At 39.0% G+C, this 12,916-nt stretch overlaps 1 protein-coding gene across 6 annotated transcripts in view; it reads right to left on the bottom strand.

Moving 5' to 3' along the window:
• The window catches only part of TUSC3 (tumor suppressor candidate 3), a 151,272-nt gene that overhangs the window by 108,497 nt on the left and 29,859 nt on the right, over positions 1 to 12,916 (bottom strand). The gene's annotated exons all lie outside the window — the stretch shown is intronic.

The following is a 12,916-nucleotide window of genomic DNA, read 5'->3' as shown; positions in this document are numbered from 1 at the left end:
TGGAAGTCTTGTTTATGACAGCAATCCCAAGAACTACCACGATATTCGAAAAATATTTGTTAAATAAATGAATTAATTTTTTACAACCCAACAAGTTGAAATTAAGAAACCATTAATTCAGACCTTAAATCCTGCAGACTCCTCACGATTCTACCCTTTACCACCTTTTAAATGCAGTGAAGAATATTTGTAAACTTGGAAGAACTTCATCGTGACGAAGCAAACGGACAGGCACGAGGTTAGTGAGGCTGTGTTCTGTGAGACGGATACTGGGTGCTTTCTGCCCAAGTGACACCATCACCATCGTTGGTGACATCTGTCAAGGTGTACTGTGGGCCAGGAACCTTTTCTACGTCTTTAAACATATCTAATCTTCACAAGCCTTACCCGCGCTAGTTTTACCGCCATTTCATAGATGAGGAATCTGAAGCACGGAAGTTAAGCAGCGTGTACATGTCTCACAGCCAGGGATTAGTGCAGCCAGCAGGATTCAAACTCAGACAGTAAGAGACGGGTTAGGCCTACAGCTACAGCTACAGACAAAAACAGAGACGCAGGCTCAATTCTCCAAGTGTTGTCCCCAGTCCACTTGGATCAAAAATCACTTGGGCCCTTAAGTACTCATCATGTTACATTAGTCAGATTCTTTTAAGAATGAGTCCCAGGAATGTATACTTACCCAGTTTTCCAAGTACACACAGAAGTATGAGAAAGGCTGGTATAAAAGAAGCTAAGAAAAAAAGGCAAGGCTTCCTAGATGAAGTGATTTCATACAATCTTGGAGTAGGCTTCTTCCCCCAAGTAAAAGGTATTAGTCTATGTTCAAAAGAAAAGCCATGTATGAAAGTATAACTATATAGTACAAAATAAGACAAATATAAAACTAATCATAATACTAGTAATATGACTTCCAAACAACGTTTAATACTGCTCTGATTACCACCACTGGGGCCAAGCAGAAACCACATACATACATCTGAATTCTCAAAATCCTGGGCTTGTGTGCTGGCTTTGCAATTGATAAAGTACATGGAAAGGTCACATATACTTTCTATTTCCCCTTTTTAGCATAACAATAATTCTTCCCTCAGCAGCTGTCAAGAGGTTAAAAGCATGAGGCACACCAAAGTCTTTTGTAAATGGCAAAGGTTACGTAAATCGCAGTGCGTTCAGCACCTTGCTTAAAATCTACCCAAATCTATTGCAAATCTCATCTCCACGCTAATTTCCCTCTCAGGGTCCCTCTCCGTATCAGGCCCAAAAGTCTTTGTTTACTTCCTACAGTAAACTAGTCTTCATTCTGGACTTTTTTTTTTTTTTAAGGTGGGTTTGTTCGTTCTTCAGTTCACGATATAGTCAATGTTCAACAACACTACAATGAAATGCATCAGCTCCTCTATGCACTTGAGGGGACTGAAAACACCACAGCTTGGGTCAGACACACCTTAGCCATCAAAGTGACATGTTTGCTTTTCAACACTTTGAAGAGGTCTTTTGCAGCAGGTTTGCCCAATGGAATACGTCATTCGATTTCCTGACTGCTGCTTCCAGAGGCATTTATCGTTGATCCACATAGAATGAAATCATCGACAACTTCAATTTTTTCTTATTTATCATGATGTTTATCTGTCTAGTTGTAAGGACTGTCATTTTCTTCACGTTCAAGAGTAATCCATACTGAAGGCTATAGTTTTTGACCTTCATCAGTAAGTACTTCAAGTCATCTTCATTTTCAGCAAGCCAGGTTATATCATCTGCATATCATAAGTTGTTAATGAGTCTTCCTATAATTCTGATGCCGTGTCTTTCATATAGTCCAATTTCACAGGTTATCTGTCAAGTATACAGACTGAATAAAATACAACCTTGCCACAACCCTTTTCCAATATTAAACCATGCAGTATACATTTGTTCTGTTCGAATGACTGCCTCCATCTGTATACCAGTTCCGCATCAGCACAAATAAATGTTCTAGAATTCCCATTTATTTTAGCGCTATCCACAATTTGTTACGATCTGCAACACAAATGCAACCTTATAAACCATGATAGGTTGAATTATTGACTTGACCCCCAAAACTGTGTATGTCTTAATTCCAAGAACCTGTGAATATTTTACCTTGCATGACAAAAAGGAATTTGCAGATGTGATTAAGGATCCTGAGATGAGAATTATCTTAAATTATTAAATTGGCCCAATAAAATCACAGGGTGTTACGGACTGAATTGTATCCCCCCGACGTGTATCAATTTGGCTAGGCCATGATTCCCAGTATTGTGTGGTTGTCCACCATTCCGTGATCTGACGTGATCATCCCATGAGTTGTAAATTCCAATCTCTGTGATGTTAATGAAGCAGGACTCAATATACAGGATTCAGTTGTATCTTGAGTTAATCTCTTGCGATATAAAAAAATCAAGCAGAGAGGAGAGAAACCTCATACCACCAAGAAAGAAGAGCCAGGAGAAGAGTGCATCCTTTGGACCCAGGGTTCCTGTGCTGAGAAACTCCTAGATCCCCTGGAAGATTGATGACAAGGACCTTCCCCCAGAGCCGACAAAGAGAGAAGGCCTTCCCCTGGAGCCAATGTCCTGAATTCTGACTTCTAGCCTCCCAAACTGTGAAAGAATAAATTTGTTTGTTAAAGCCATCTACTTGTGGTATTTCTGTTATAGCAGCACTAGATGACTAAGACACAGGGTTCCTAAGAAAAGGGAATCTACAGGGTCAGAGAAGGTGTAATGGCAACAAAGGCAGAGGTCAGAGAGGGAGAAATATGGAGATGCTGGCTTTAAAGATGGAAAATGGGCCATGAGTCAATGACTATGGGCAGCCACCAGAAGCTAGAAAAAGCCAGGAAGCCAATTCTCCTACAGGGACTCCAGAAGGGATGCAGTCCTACTAATATCTTGATTTTAACCCACTGAGATGGATTTTGTAATTCTTACCTCCAGAACTGTACAATAATAATTTTCTTTTTAAGTTGCTAAGTTTGTGGTAATTTGTTACAGCAGCAAGAGAAAACTAATACGAAAATATCGTAAGAAAACTGGATGTCTTCTATATAAAACTGCTGTCTGACAGGTAAACAATGTGAGTCATACAGGCAATTTTTAATTTTTTAGCAGGTACATGAGCAAAAGTAAAATTAAAAAGGTGAAATTTATTTTAATAGTACTTATTTTATTTAACCCAATATATCCAAAATATTATTTCAATATGTACTAATATAAAAGTATTAATGCAATATTTTATAGTTGTTTTTTTTTTTTCTGTTTTGTCTTCAAAATTCTCTACAAACAAGGTGTTGGAAAAACTTTGCCAATAGTAACTTAATATCCAAAAGCTACAAAATAAAAAACTGATAAATTCAACTTCGCTTAAAATAAAAATTAAAAGAAAAAAAAAACTTTTCCTTAACAAAACAAAGAAACAACAATGACAAAAAAAAAAACATAAACTCAAAAGACAAATGACAAGCTAGGAGAAAATACATGAAATTTATACCACAGATAAAGGGCAAATCTCTTTAACATATAAAAACTCATGACAGTTGAGGGGGGAACAATAAAAAATGAGCAAAAGACACTGACAGACACTTAACAAAAAAAAGAAAAAGATACACACATGGCCTCTAAAGACATGAGAACTGGTGAACGTCATAAGAGATGCAAAATAAAATTACACTAAGATATCATTTCTCACCTATTAGATTAGCAAGAATTCCACAGCTCAGCCACACACTCTTGGCCAGGCTACAGAAAGAACAGGCACTCTCACACACCGCTGGGGGAGAACCACCCTCTGGAAGGGAAGCAGACAATCCCTAATTCATCTACACACGCGCTGGCTTCGTGAAGCAGCTAACCGACATCTATACGTCTCCACAAATATAAAACAACATATGCACAAGGTTATTTACTGTGGCATCTCTGTAAAGCAGAATATGGAAAACCACCTGAACACTCATCCGCTGGAAACTGATAAACTACGACATATTCAGAATGGATGGACCAGATGCTCACTGAACGTCTGAGTCCCCGGGTGGTGCCACAGGTTAACGTGATTGGCTGCTAACTGAAAGGGTGAAGACTGAAGTCCAACCAGAGGTGCCTCGGGAAAAAGGCCTGGTGATCCACTTCCAGAAAAGCAGTCACTGGACACCCTACAGAGCACAGCTTTACTCTGACACACATGGGGTCACCGTGAGTCAGAATCCGCCCGACTGAAACTGGTTTTTGGTTTAATTAAGTGGTTACCGAAGAGGGTCGTTATGAGTCAGAATCGACTCGACAGCAACAGGTTTAACGGGGACGGGTGTGCATGGGGGAGAGGGAAGAGGTTGAAGTTACATTTCCCTCAGTACCATACTTTTACGCAAATCACACACACCTCCTACGTGTGTTTGCCAACGGCACTGGCCCCCACGAGGTATTTCCTTAAGTGCCTCTATGCCAATTTTTTAATGTTGCAGTAAAAAAAAAAAAAAAAAAGCATAGTGTGCTTACAAAAATACCTCACAGGAGGAGGGCGTGGTTGGCAAGCAAACGTAGAAGGCACATGTCCCTTTCGTGAAGATATTTATATCTCTCTGACTTTACATACACGTGTACGTGTATACGTATATATATGTATACATACATATGTACAACATAAGTGATGTACGTTTAAAAGATAAAATTACATATTCAATGGTAAAATCAAATTAGCAAGTATAAACATAACAAACCCAAAACTGAATACAGAAAGAGACAAATAAACCCAAGTATATATCAATAGGAGCCCTGGTGGCGCGGTGGTTAAGTGCTTGGCTGCCAACCTGAAGGTAGATGGTTCGAACCAACCCGGCAGCTCCACAGAAGACCCGGTGATCTGCTCCCATACAGATTGTTGTTAGGTGCTGCTGAGTCGGTTCTGACTGAGAGCAACCCTACGTACAACAGAACGAAACACTGCCCAGTCCTGCGCCATCCTCACAATTGCTGTTATGCTTAAGCCCATCGTTGCAGCCACTGTGTCAATCCATCCCATTGAGGGTCTTCTTTTTCACTGAGCCTCTACTTTACCAATAATGATGTCCTTCTCCAGGGACTGACCTCTCCTGACAACATGTCCAAAGTATGTGAAACATAGTCTCGCCACCCTCGCTTCCAAGGAGCGTTCTGGTTGTACTTGTTCCAAGACAGATTTGTTCCTTCTTCTGGCAGTCCATGGTATACTCAATATTCTCTGCCAATGCCACAATTCAAAGGTGTCAATTCTTCAGTCTCCCTTATTCGTTGTCCAGCTTTTGCACACATATGAGGCAAATGAAAACACCGTGGCTTAGGTCGAGCACACCTTAGTCTTCAACGTGACATCTTGGCTTTTTAACACTTTAAAGAGGTCTTTTACAGCAGATTTTCCCAACGGAATACATCTTTTGATTTCTTGACTGTTGCTTCCATGGCTGTTGATTGTGGATCCAAGAAAAATGAAATCCTTGACAATATCAATCTTTTCTTCACTTATGATGATGTTGCTCATTGGTCCAGTTGTGAGGATTTTTGTTTTCTTTATGTTGCCTGGGAAACCCTATGGGGCAGATCTACTCTGTCCTATAGGGTTGCCGTGAGTCGGAATTGACTCGACGGCACACAACAATAACATATATCAAAGCAAAAACATAACCAGCAGAGAAAAGAATTAATTCAAATAACTTTTAAACACCATAATCCAGTGTGCATTTACATTTCCTAAGATTAAAAAAAATAACAGAATTTTGGTTAATAGGCTTATTGTCAGAAGTGTCGCTGATACCATTCTATTTTATGTACACTGCAAGACAGAGCAAATGAGCCAATATATCAATATTGCTGGGATTCAGATGTCCATTTTGAAAGAAAGGAAATAAAAATACAGAATGAGGAAAAGCGAGGAAGACCTTGTACTGTTAGACTGAAATTACAGATATCTAGTTAAACTCATAATTATACATACACGTTATTTCCTAGCTCTGTCTACTAAAACAACCTGAAAGCAATGAAACAATCTGCTGTGGACTGAATTACAGCCTCCAATAATATGTGCTGTAAATCCTAACCTCTACACCCATGGTCGTGGAGCCCTGGTGGCGCAGTGGTTAAGAAAGAACTCGGCTGCTAGCTAAAAGGTTAGCAGTTCAAATCCACCAGCTGTTCCTTGAAAACCCTATGGGGCAGTTCTACTCTGTCCTATAGGGTGACTATGGGGAGAAACTGACTAGACAGCAATGGTTTTTTTGTTGTTGTTTGTATGCCTGTGGTTATAATCTCATTTGGGAATGGGCTGTCTTTGTTATGTTAATAAGCCAAGATTAGTATAGGGTATATCGGGCCAATCTCTTTTGAGATACTAAAAAAAACAAAACCATTGCCATGGAGTTGATTTCGACTCATAAAGACTTCGTAGGACAGAGCAGAACTGCCCCATAGGGTTTCCAAGGAGTTGCTGGTGGACTTGAACTGCTGATCTTTTTTGGTTCACAGCCGAGCTCTTAACCACTGCGCCACCAAAGTTCCATATAAAATAGATTAATGGGACAAGTGAGCAGGAGAGAGATGGGGTAAGACAGATGCCAAGCCACATGAAGATCGCCCAGGAGCAGAAGCTCAAAGAGTCAAGGACCTTCTTCTAGAGCCCAGAGAGAGAGAAGACTTCCCCTCAAGTCAGTACCCTAAATTAGGACTTCTTGCCTCCTAAACTGTGAGAAAATCAATTTGTTTCTTAAAAAGCCACCCACTTTGGTATTTCTGTTATAGAAGCACTAGATAACCAAGGTGCTATCTAGTCGTGAAGTATACATATAGCCCTGCTCTAGCTTTATAAATACTGTTTCCCACTAATAGGAGAGAGGGCTCCTTGAAAAAAGTACTGACTGCAGGTCCATGGCCGGGGAAGTGAGACGGAAGTTAACAGTACTTGGCTGTACCAGAATGCAAGTTACTAATCAAAGACTAATGAAGGTATGTCAGAGATGACACAGCAGCCGGTTACCACAGATCAACTTTAGGGTCATCTGAACATCAAGAAGAATAATCACAGTAATGGATTATAACACACTGAATGACAAAAGAATCCTTGAGTTGAGATACTCAAAATAAAAGGGAAGTGAAGTAGGAAAAGCTCTCCTTTACAGAAGGACATCAAGTTATGAATGCAGAAGACGTGATCAAGTTTAAAAATCACTACTTCACAGTCACTAGTATCAAATTCAGGCAAGGATTATCAATGGATGCTACAATCACTGGGTAAAAAAAACGGTAGAGAACAGGATAGTCACATGATCTCAAAGTAATTCTTCTCTCAGTTCCACCAACCTCCCTTCCAAATACTTCTTACAACAAAGAGCTATCTTTAAATGGAGACCCCGCACATACCACCTTAATCGAGTGATCAGCCTCGCTCTGCAGACAATCAATTATCCGCCTCCTGATACGATGCAGTAAGAAGTACACACATAACTCCTACAGCACTCTTGCCCAAAATAAATACCTGAATCTAACCAAGAGGAAACAGTCAGACAAGTTCAGAGTGTGAGACACGATGCAAGGCAAGTGGCACGGATTCCTAAAAAGAAAAGGGCAGTCTAATGTCATTTAAGCAAAAAGAAATTTTAGTAAGTATAAGAATGTTGTCTATTAAGACAGTAAAGAGTAGTAACAAATAAATTAACAATCAAATGTGTAGACCCTGACTGCAGCTCCAATACGTGTAAAAAAAGAGGCTATAAAAGACATTTGAGAAATAGTTATAAAATGTAAATATGAAAATTAAATGTTACAATAAAACATCCCTGAACTAACATTAACCCACCTACGAGTGATAATGGTACCCTGATTACGTAAGAACGTCCTTATTCTTAAAGGATGCATACTGAAAGATTTTGGGGTAATACCTCATGATGCCTACAACCTATAAGCACATTGGCTGATATCTGACCTAGGCCTGAGAGAGAATGGAATCAAATGTGGCAAAATGTCAGAAATCTGTGAAAGTGGCAAACGGTAGACATGCTCACTGTACTACTACTTCAGCTTTCTGTAGGTTTGAGAGTAAAAAGAAGGGGGATTAAAGCTGGACTTTTTTTTTTTTTTTATTGTGCTTTAAGTAAAAATTTACAAATAAGTCTCTCATACAAAAATTCATATACACCTTGCTACGTACTCCTAGTTACTCTAATGAGACAGCACACTCCTTCTCTCCATGCTACATTTTTCTGTCCATTCAGCCAGCTTCTGACCTCCTCTGCCCTCTCATCTCCCCTCCAGACAGGAGCTGCCCACATAGTCTCATGTGTCTACTCGATCCAAGAAGCTCACTCTTCACCAGTATCGTTTTCTATCCCATAGTCCAGTCCAATCCCTGTCTGAAGAGTTGGCTTTGGGAATGGTTCCTGTCTTGGGCAAACAGAAGGTCTGGGGACCAAGACCTCCAGGGTCCTTCTAGTCTCAGTCAGACCATTAAGTTTGGTCTTTTTATGAGAATTTGAAGTCTGCATCCCACTGTTCTAAAGCTAAACTTTAAAAAATAGAGAAAGTAGAAACAGCTCAGCAAGGGATACAATGTCACATGTATAATGAAAATTCCCGAATACAGTAAAATAGCTGGGATAATCATTTGAGGAAGAGACATCTAGGAAGAAATTTAAGACAGTGGGGTTACATCATATGCCTTCAACAGAAAGAAATTACCCTAGACAGAGAGCTCAACACTAGCCTAGAGCATCATTGATATTAAACCAGCAATGCTGTCAATCAAGCCGGGAACAGTTCCTGTGTTATCAGTCAAGCCAGGCAAACAAGGTGTGAATGATAGGAGAATTCCCCAGTCTCCGGCCAAGATGTGAAATATCTTGCTCAGCTAACCAAGAAATAATGGAAACTGAAGAATTCCGGACCGAAGAGAAATATTATCTAAGGAAAGGAGGAAATGATAAAGGTTGTAGTTCCAAAACCAATTACTTATGACGGGGTTCCATTCCAACAACTCGACAATTCTGTCCTAAGTCAGTTCTGACATAAGTCAAATACCTCATTTTTTTTCATTATTATTGCCTTTTATTTTCAGTATCTTTATAAACCCAATCTTCATTTGTCTTTGGGGGTTGGCACGAGAATGATAACATCAGCAAGTTACATGCTACAACACCGTATGCAGTACATATTACTAACGATAAGATGTACACACACACCAAAAAAAAAAAAAAAAGTAAGTGCGGCTCATCGTAACTAGGATAATACATAAGTCAGGTACTACCTGTGTACAGTAACATGCTGACAGGTGGTTTATGTGATATACAGGGGTAATTTTATTTATACACATTGTTCACCTTAAGACTCTAACCCCATGAGAAATGTGCCCTCACTGTAATGAATGGAAAGTGTGACAAACTCTCCCCACATGACTTTAGCCAGCTATTTCTCCAACTGGCCAGTCCCTGTTACTATGAGGTGCTACTTTGAGTAAAAGATTTTCATGGTCTAATAAGTTCAGGACATATTGGCTGATGGGTCTGTGCCCTAAAAGACCAATAATCTTAGTTGGGAATGCACAAGCAATATGCAAATTGCAGCTCACAGGGTAAGGAAATGATAAATACCTGCACTTAAGGGAAGCATTAAGCTCTAACGGGTCAGGAGTCACAAATCCCAACCCTGGCAGGCATTAGCTCTGTGACTATGGATCCATTATATTATTACCTTTGGTCCATAAAATTAGATTTTTCAAACCTACCTCACAGAGTGGTAAAAATTACATGAAATAAAGATATATAAATGACTTAAGACCGCCAATGCTTTACCATTTACAATGTTAACAATTTTATTTAGCGGGGGAGAGAAGAGTTTTAGCCAGTTAATATTTAATATGTTAATGTAATATTTTATTCACCATTTATTCAAAATGTCTCTAGGGTTACTCATTTTCTTCATTCCTTTGGAGTCCAATAATATATTCGTCTCCCACAAATCTCTAAAACTTTGGTTATACATGCACCCTACTAGAGTCTACATAAAGTTTTTAAATTTCCTTCATCAGAAATTTTTTCTTAAATCTACTGATCCATAGCAATAGCCAATATTTTTTTTAGGATTTTTAGTGAATTCTGGAAGAGACAGGTGACTCTGAGAAAGAGTACATCTAAAGGATGTAGCCCTTATGGGGAATATTCCCTACAGGACAATTTAATAAAGGAAGTTCGGAGTTAGCACTTCAAGGAGGTGAGAATTGTATTGAGTACTCTTAATTAACAACTTCATTCGGCCAAGGAGTTTGATGTTAGCACTGAGAGAAGTGAGAATTGAATTCCGAAATTTGTGAATAAATTGACTGTGGGAAGAAAGAAAGGAGTGGTTTGCTAAAGAGAATTAAAAGAAAGCCAATAGCCCGTTCACCAGCCTCTCAGCAAACACAGTAACTGGAAAATCTAAGTGTGAGCTAATCCGAGAAGAAAATTTCAATTTTTCTTAAAGAAGCAGAAAAGTCTTACAAAGAAAACAACTAAGAGTTTTAAGTTATGGCTATGAGCTTTTCAATGAGTCTGTAGAATAATAAAAGATTACATAGTATAGAAATCAAAACAAACCCAAACCCAGCGCCATCGAGTCGATTCCGACTCATAGCGACCCTACAGGACAGAGCAGAACTGCCCCACAGAGTTTCCAAGGAGCACCTGGTGGATTCGAACTGCCCACCCTTTGGTTAGCAGCCGTAGCGCTTAACCATTACACCACCAGGGTTTCCTAGTATAGAAAGGCTCCAAAATTACTTGGACACAGAAGGACACAGCAGAATTTAATTCATGTTAAAAAAAAAAGAAAAGAAAATAGGGTGTCTTTCTCAATGCATCTACAATTTCCCTTGACACTTGTTTTAAAATCAATACAGGAATATAAATTGAATTCTTTTTCTTGAAACTTCTCTCTCCCTTTTCATCTCTGCTACCACCTAAGAACTCTCTTTGATCTACTCTGCCAACTACTGTACGGGTCACAGGATGAGGTTAGTATGCTTTCTGCTCAATGACAATTATTTAACAGATTCTACTTTGTAATTTGTACCAACTGTAATGTAATGTTACCTCATCTAACAACTCCAAGGCATCAGCTCACTTACATTATTCCTCTCCAGTTCCAGTAACAGCTTCCAAGTTCCTCAAGCTTCTCTATTCCATCAGCATTCACGTCAGTAATTCACTCATTTATTAAATAACAAACCGTTTACAAAACATCCTAATTTTCAATCCTTCCTACTTTTATATAAAACATGTTCTTCACCCTTGTGAAAATCTAGCTTAACTGGATCTCACCTTGTCTGATCTCTCCAATCTCTTTCTCTCTCTCTACCGATACCCCCACCTCAGCAGAACAACTTAAGGCCTACGTATCAAAAAGATGTCATCTTCCCCCAAAACCTATTCATCCTGCATCTCTCCTTCCCTCTTAAAAGACAGGGAATGCTTAAAATTGTAGTCAGTCTTCATCATCTAGTCCATACTCAGCATCTCTATTTCTTCTTTCTCCACCTACCCTTCTAATAGCATAGTCTTAGCTTCTAAGCCTAATCTTGAAGGTGTCCATCCTTGATGCTACCTTTAACTGTCCAACTCAGTGGTCTCTCATTAGTTCTAATTCTAACTGGGTTCTCTTGAGTATGGACATAATCAAGAAATTCTTTATTCTTGAGGCTCTCTTCATCTGAATTTATTTACTGGCTCTCCCCTAATTCACCTTAATCACCTTTGTTTGTGCTCCTTCCCCCGCATCACCCTTATATGAAGGTGTTGTCTTCTATTCGCTCCTCTATAAAAGAAAAACCCTTTTTGTCCAGCTCTTGAGAAGCTTGCTGATGTTATGGTCAGTGTGTTCTCCCTACTGCACTGGTCCCTCCCTTGACTGCAATACTCCCTTTTAGCCCCTTGCTATAATCCTTTCAAATAAAGTCTTTCTTTACTAAGCCTGGATTGTTTTTATCAACACTAGAAATAGGCCCATGCATAGACAGCCAACTATTTTTTTTTTTAAAGTAGTAAAGACAATTAAATGAGAAAAGGGAGTCTTTTTAACAATGGTGCTGTAACAACAGAATAAACATATGAGGAAAAAAATGAACCTTAACCCACACCTTAAACAATACACAAAAATTAATTAGAGATGGATAAGGCCGAAATGCAAATGCTAAACAACAAACTGCTAGAAGAAAACATGAGAGGGTAACTTCATATCCTAAGCACAGGCAAAGATTTATTAGGATTCAAAAACCACTAACCGTAACAAAAATTTGATAAACTAGACTCTATCATAATTAAAGAATTCTTCAAAAATGCTCTCAGAGAAAATATTTATAATACATACATCTGACTGTGGAAAATGGTGCCAATTTCATGTAAATAACTACCTCCCTTATGAACTAACAATGCTACTCCTAGATATTTACCCAAAGAAGAAAGACATTATGTGCCTAAAAGATCTGTGCACAAACATTTAAAAGATCATTATTCATTGTAGTCAAAAACAAGCCAAATGCCCATCGACAGAAGAATGAATAAAAAACTAGTATATTCGTACAGGGGAAAATTTCTCTGCAACAACAACAAAAAAGAGTAACTACTGATGTATCCAACCTAGATGAGTCGTGAAAACACTAAGTTGAGAGAAACAACTCTATGGTTCCACTGATAAAAAATTCAGCAACAGGCAAAACTAATCCATGGTGATAAAGGTCAGAGCACTGGTTGCCTACACGGTATGGCCTTGGATTGGATGTGAGCAATAAGGGAACTTTCAGGGGTGACTGAGCTGTTCTATATCTGGATTTGGGGGTTGGCCTCAGATTAGTACCTTTTACTGCATGAAATGTTGTCTTAAAAGGGGGGAGGCAGAGAAAATATTCTGTGTAA

This window comes from Loxodonta africana, chromosome 19, assembly GCF_030014295.1.
Source record: "Loxodonta africana isolate mLoxAfr1 chromosome 19, mLoxAfr1.hap2, whole genome shotgun sequence".
NCBI classification, from domain to species: domain Eukaryota; kingdom Metazoa; phylum Chordata; class Mammalia; order Proboscidea; family Elephantidae; genus Loxodonta; species Loxodonta africana.
This window is presented reverse-complemented; position numbering and strand designations above follow the sequence as displayed.